The sequence below is a fragment of the Notothenia rossii genome (genome assembly GCF_949606895.1).
Source record: "Notothenia rossii genome assembly, chromosome: 2".
In the NCBI taxonomy this organism is placed as follows: domain Eukaryota; kingdom Metazoa; phylum Chordata; class Actinopteri; order Perciformes; family Nototheniidae; genus Notothenia; species Notothenia rossii.
Window position 1 is genome coordinate 3542636 of NC_136904.1, and position 7500 is coordinate 3550135.

The 7500-nt window shown below is 39.0% G+C and overlaps 1 protein-coding gene across 1 annotated transcript in view; it reads left to right on the forward strand.

Annotated features, from left to right (window-relative positions):
• The window catches only part of LOC307027951 (uncharacterized protein), a gene marked incomplete at its 5' end in the record, with an annotated part of 39770 nt that overhangs the window by 266 nt on the left and 32004 nt on the right, over positions 1 to 7500 (forward strand). The window lies entirely within an intron of this gene.

The window sequence follows — 7500 nt, forward strand, 5'->3', positions numbered from 1 at the left end:
AACCGGAGGAACCAGGCATGGAGGGAGGTGGCAGAGACAGTGGGTGAAACTCGTAGGTTTTCGCCTGTTTGGAGAATTTATATCCAGTTTACTTCGTTTTAACATTGCTATTGCTTTGTATGTCGGGGGGGGGAGATTCATGTGATTGGTTGTTGGTCGCGTTGCTCGCAAAAAATCGCCAAGCTTCAGACACGCCCAGCTTCAAGATTTTTTTATGCCTGTAGTGTAGACGGGCCGTTAAGGTTAAGCATCATGAAACATAACTACCGGTAGATACTGACATTTAGATGTAATGGTATGTTTCACTAACAATGCACTTCAGCAAACATTGCATCTGCTAGCTTTGGGAAAACGTACAGGCACGGTATTTCTATAGCCTCTTTCAACACAAGGCAGTTCAACGTGCTTTACAACCACGAAAGACATTCAGAGCATGAAACATGTTAGAAACATTAAAAAGCGATAGATAGTGTTTTCCACTTCTCGTATTTGACCTTCACGAACACATGTCCTCCACAAACACACACCTCCAGTACAGCAAGAAGCAGAGCGTTTGTTTGGATGATGTGAGAGAGGTTGTATCCAAGAAAAGGCATGCTTACAGTAATTGCTTTTTGACTTTGCTTCCAGAAATATCTCACGGCTGAGTCACATCAGCTTTGGTCGTTTGGCAGGATTTCCTCCTCTCTGCGGGGGTCTCTGATATGACTACGCTGTTGGCTCGTTACACACATTTTTGCTTTAAAATCTGTTGTAGATGAGGTGTTCACTTGCTCACTTTGCACAAATGTAGATGTGTGTGACCTGACTTTATCTTTATCAGGATTAGACTAGACATTAGGGATAACGAGAGAGGGCAAAAGTACACACTTCCTTTCCTCAAGTAAAAGTACAGATACTCGTGTTTAAAAATACTCTGGTGAAAGTAGAAGTACTGACTAAACTTCTTTACTCAAGTCAAAGTAAAGAGGCTTTGAAATGTACTTCAGTAAAAAGTACCCATAACTAGCAGCTGTTTTAAAGAGTACCTAACCTCCCTTTATATTAATAGAACAATAATGTCATTGTTAGCTAATGAATGTTTCCATGGTGACCAACGGCAACATGACAACGTTTCCATTGCTCCCTCTTCTTTAGAGAAGACCAGGAAATGATGGATACACGGATCGTGTTCAAATCAATAGGCACGCAATGACTCTAAATCAGGGGTGGAGAACCTCCGGCCCCCGGGCCGTATACGGCCCGCGAGACCATTTCCTACGGCCCGCGAGACCATTTGGTACGGCCCTCGAGGTAATTTATAAACACACGCAAAAAAGAAAAAAATGAAAGAAATCTAGACCGCAAAAAAATTAAAAGGTCAGGGTCCTTGAACACAACACGAGCCTAACGTGTCATCACGTGGTATATTTCTCGTCTGACAGAGGAGCATGGCAGGGGAGCACCAGAACGTCGCTTCGGCACTTCCAAAAATTGCAGTACCCATAAGGAGCCGTACACATGCCGCAGTTTTTGTGTGGCTGTGTCTTTAGTTGAAAGCCCAGTGGCGATCTGTTCATCTGTCATACTGATCATACAGTCAATAACTTTGTTGTTATTAGCATCTGGTTAGCTAGCTATGCTAACGAATATAAGAAGCTTTTTCTTCAACCAGTGAGGTAAGGCACATCTTTATATGATCATTATAGTTATAGAAAAATAAGAGAATAAAGTAAACAGGTATAAAATACTAATATGACAGTAAAAAAAAGTTGTTATTAATAAACAAGAATACAGTTTGAAAGGGGAGTGATTTGTAAAATCTCCATAAAATAAAATACATCTGCTTCCAGTTCTGTTTCATCTGGGTGTTGAGAAAGGTATCCATAGATCTCTTAATGTTGCTCTCAAAGTGCACCAGATTGATGCTTTTAACTTCAACATTTAAAAAAAAATCTTCCCGGGGAGGTGAGGACCCCCCTAGAGGAGGTTAGGTCCCCCCCCCCACTATTAAATCACGTCAACATGGATAGGAAACGAAATACATTTGCACATTGTGTCCAATATACTTTCTGTTTTGGTGGTCATGCCACACCGTGCACGTGAATGCATGCACGAGTCATTGTAAAATATCTGGATTAAGAGGTTGCTTTTTCTTTGCACGGCATGAAAGAAAGGCCAAATGAATGGGCTGTGATTTTAGTATTTTTAAGCAGAGGTCAATCATTTGTACGGCCCTCGGAGGATGTTTAAAAAATTGAAATGGCCCTTGAGAGGAATAAGGTTCCCCACCCCTGCTCTAAATAATAATGATCACGCCACCAAACACACATTCAAACTAAAGGAACCAGCCTGTTTGGAAAGTGTAAGAAGTAGAAAGTACAGGTATTTGTGTTCAACATGTAAGAAGTAGAAAGTACAGGTATTTGTGTTCAACATGTGAGAAGTAGAAAGTACAGGTATTTGGGTTCAACATGTAAGAAGTAGAAAGTACAGGTATTTGAGTTCAACATGTAAGAAGTAGAAAGTACAGGTATTTGAGTTCAACATGTAAGAAGTAGAAAGTACAGGTATTTGTGTTCAACATGTAAGAAGTAGAAAGTACAGGTATTTGGGTTCAACATGTAAGAAGTAGAAAGTACAGGTATTTGGGTTCAACATGTAAGAAGTAGAAAGTACAGGTATTTTTGTTCAACATGTAAGAAGTAGAAAGTACAGGTATTTGAGTTCAACATGTAAGAAGTAGAAAGTACAGGTATTTGGGTTCAACATGTAAGAAGTAGAAAGTACAGGTATTTGAGTTCAACATGTAAGAAGTAGAAAGTACAGGTATTTGGGTTCAACATGTAAGAAGTAGAAAGTACAGGTATTTGTGTTCAACATGTAAGAAGTAGAAAGTACAGGTATTTGAGTTCAACATGTAAGAAGTAGAAAGTACAGGTATTTGTGTTCAACATGTAAGAAGTAGAAAGTACAGGTATTTGTGTTCAACATGTAAGAAGTAGAAAGTACAGGTATTTGTGTTCAACATGTAAGAAGTAGAAAGTACAGGTATTTGAGTTCAACATGTAAGAAGTAGAAAGTACAGGTATTTGTGTTCAACATGTAAGAAGTAGAAAGTACAGGTATTTGGGTTCAACATGTAAGAAGTAGAAAGTACAGGTATTTGTGTTCAACATGTAAGAAGTCAAAGTAAAAAGTAGTCAGAAAAATAAGTAGTGGAGTAAAGTACTGACACCAAAAGAATGTACTTAAGTACAGTAACAAAGTATTTGTTCTCCACTACTTCCCACCTCTGGGGATGACATGTTTACCTGCTTCTGATCTTTTGCACCTCCACCCGTCAGATACATGATGCCAGATCTGAACCATTACTTCCTGCCTTAAGTCGTAAACCGGCGAATAACTCATGCAAGTTTTTCTTCTGTGAACATGTGATCGCGTGCTGTTTGTTGAAGACAGGAAGCTCTTTTTATCACTGGCATTCATGTACGTCTGATATGTGGATTGTTTCCACATCTGATATACTGTATCTGCATTCCCTTTCTTAAGTTGCCAAGATAAACTTCGGAGACACTTTGGATGCGGTATGTTTTATTAATGCATTGTTCCATCCAAGCTGTTTTCCCTTTGTTTCCTGGTTGAATGTGGATAACTCCTTTAGTTCCAAGATCTTCACTTTCATCCAATCCTTTTAATGGTTATTCAGCAAATGATCAAAGTAGGATTTATTTCCACATAAAGCACTCTAGTTAGAACCATTGTTATAAAGCAAGGCGTGAAACCCACAAGTGATACAGAATAATACAACTCACGCAAACCCTCCCTCCCAGGCTGTGTTTCGCCTCTAACAACCTCTAAAAACAAATGTTCTGTTGTTTAGTGTCTGCACTGCACATTTTACAATGTACCTATTTTAGAGCAAAAACTGCTGAATAGAGATTTTTTTTGCAATTTGCATCCTATTATTCAACCCACCTACTGTCCCATGTGATCCCCTGACTCTTTCCTCTTGCATCAAAATGACATTAAAATATATTCTTTTGACAGGAATATTCAAGCAGCCATTGGACGATGAATGAAATCCCCATAAGTTGTTTGGTGCTGCCCATTTTAAAAAGTTCCTACATTTAAAGCAAGTAGCTGTGATGTGATTTGTTTCATTTTCTTTAACAACCCTTTTTCTTTCAATTTGTGCCAGAATATCTCTTTGGTTATCTCCTGTTTTTTATTGGTGCGCCACATTGACATTTAATTTCATGCTTTGAAAGAAATATATAAAAAAACTTTTTGGACAATCAATGAAATCCCAGCTGTATTTTGTGTTTAGGGCTCAGAAGCGATAGCATGCTAACACGCTATTCTAAGATGCTACAAGATCAAAATGACTATGATAGCATTCTGACGTTAGCATTTAGCTCAAAACTCGAACAGCCCATAGAGTGGCACTATGGTATTATTCTGAACCCTCAATGGTCCAAAAAGTGTCCCATTTGGGGACAGTCCATTTCTCTGATAACCTGTCATCACAAAAAAAAAAGCCTATTGATTTGAAGGCCTTTGGTTTCTTTATAACACATATAAATGTCTAACTATTACGCAAAGTCATCAGACCAATGGCAAAGGCATGATCCTACAATGCCTCTGATTAGCTTAGCATGATAGCTCTTCCTGCCTACCCATCATACTAAGGCAACAAGTACTTTGTAGCATAGCTTATGGCTAATTACGATGCAGAATGACAGCAATTTGTGTTCTACTCTATCACTGAAATGACCCTACCATGATTCTCTTACCCTAACCCTAACCCATCTCACTTCCTAACCAACACAACATACAAAGGCAGAACTGTCCAATCAGAGCTGGATTTTTGCAGCAGTGGTTCTTTGGAAACAATGAGCGATGAGATAACGGCTCTTAAACTTTGGGCTTTTGGTCCAATGGGACATTTTTCAGACTGTATATGTTTCGAACAATGGACAGTCTCCCACAGATCTACTAACATCGCCGTAGACCTTCAGTCATCATTCATTTGTTCTTCCATAACCAAAGACTGGCAGCATTTGGTCTACATGTGTGTATCCGACCACCTGTCCTGGATGTATTTGATTGAAACCCGTCATTTCCTGGTATTTAATGTATGTGTTTTTATAACAAATTAACAATGTGGTCACCAACATGGGAGACAATATCAACATCTGTAGTCTAACCGATGCAAAGCCAGGAACACAAAGCCCTGACTTTGTGACAAATGACCATAAAAATGTGTTTTCTTTTAGCCCGTGAACGATGTTGTTGGCTTGACTCAGTGAGAAACATGTTGTTCGGGGTTTGCTTCTCAGTAAGTGAATCATGGTGCGTGTCTTTGTTGGGTTAGCTTTATATTGTGTGTTTTATGTCGTCCATATGAGTTCATAACATGGGTTACAAAAGGTTGCTGATTTGTTTGCCGATCTCTACACATGAGTCGTTGCCTCTCTCTTATCCCTTTGCTTATTATACAGACCATCATGTAATCATTTTCTGTCTCGGACGTAAAGGCCCGTCTCCAGATGTCTGCAGAGTGGAGACCGGTGGTTTTAAAGTTCGTGCCACAGTATATGTTTATTGCATAGTGTGAACATCCTGCTAAACAGAAACCAGTTGTTTTTGTTCAGATAGGATACGGGGGAAATGTCAAGGATTCAAGGCTTTTATTGCCATTTGTACATACTGTAGCTACAGTGTAGTTATGACAATGAAAATCTGAGGTCACAGGCTCCTTCAACAGAGCAACACAATAACACAGATGCAGTAAATAAAATAAAATGTCATATAATAGAAATGTTGCAGAATAGTCTATATACAAGTAATTGGAATATTGATATACAGATGAATGTTATGGATGTTCTTTCAAAAGTTCATGTGTTTAACGGTCTTTAAAGACAAGTTTGGGAATGATCTCTTTAAGAGAAGCACACATTCAAGTCCAAGCACAAACCCCCCACCAACAGTCGCTCTGTGTGTCACCCAGAACATTTTAAAGTGTCCGTCAATGAGACCCGACTGAGTCTGGACTCCCTCTCCCTCGTTAGACTCAGATTCTGAGAGACAGAAGCCAGGCCGCTGAGTATTAACGTGGGGTTGAGGTCAGGTCAGATGAAATAAACAACACGTTTGGGACACGCTAAGTGTTGTTGAAGTGTGTGTAATTACACAACTTGTTAGAGCTCTATGCAAACCAGAGGAGGTCAGCGGGGTCAGTGTTGGGACGTTGATCTTTTCCTTGTCTTGGTCCAAAGGGAGTGTGACAGTTTATCTTAAAAACTGAACACCAGCGTCCTTTACTCGCGTCTCGTTAAATCCATCCCAGGGTCTTTGGATGGGGAACAGGATGAGACCACAGAGGAGAAACTCTGCTTTAATGCTCCCAAGTACATTTTTAACTATCAATCAATCAAAGTGTATTATATAACCCAACATCACACATTTACGTTTGTCTCAGGAGACTTTACAGTTTGTACAGAATATGAATGCGACCCCCCTCTGTTCTCAGACCCTCACATCGGACAAGGAAAAACTTCCAAGGGGAAAATGAAAGAAACCTGCTTCAATTGTGTCTCTCAGGACGGACAGACGTCGTGTGTAAATTAAAAAGAGAATACATTTACAACATAGTCCAAATGCTAGAAAATGCATGTGTGTGTAAATATTGCTCTGTGTCCTTCACTACATTGATTTGACACTCAAACAACAATGATATGATGCAACACTATTCTACTAAACGACCCAGGAGAACATAAAGCCTCTAAGATAAGCTGGAAATACTACATTTCATGACATTTATTAACATCACCACATTCAGTAACTAGCATTGTATTTATTTTGGAAAAGACAAGACATTGAAACAGCAAAAAAAAAACATCTTCCTGCAAATAACTTGTGTCATTATTTACATTTTATTACTCTATTACGTATGTTGCTTTGATTATATTAGATATACTTTATGTATAACAAATAAGGAATTTTTTTCTTTACACTAACTGCTAAATAAATTACAAACATTGGACATTTAAAAGTGTACAGTTTTAGGTAAATGCAATGAGTTTGCCTAATTGCATGAAGTCAATATGTACAAGAGTAATTGGGTAATTGACGAGGCATATGACGAATAAATAATTTGAATCCTTTGAAATTAAAATACATAAAGATAAGTACAAGTAATACATGAAAGTAGGAGGCAGATTATTTGAAAAAAACACAATTAACAAAAGAGTGGAAAACAAATAAAGGTACAGCTTTTTATTTCTGCAAACGTCTAAATCTGTCCGTCTGCAGGTCTGATGTTTCTCAGTCTGCAGCATTGGGGGGGTTTCAGCCGTCTGTTAGAGGGTGAACGACATCCCGACCGAACGTCTAACTGAGCACTTCACTATCTGACTGATTGACCTGCTGGGATAGTTGATGAACAAACAGACCGTGGGCTCGTATTGTCTGAGTGTGAGAGAATGAACTCTGACACACTCGCTGCAGGATGTTTGA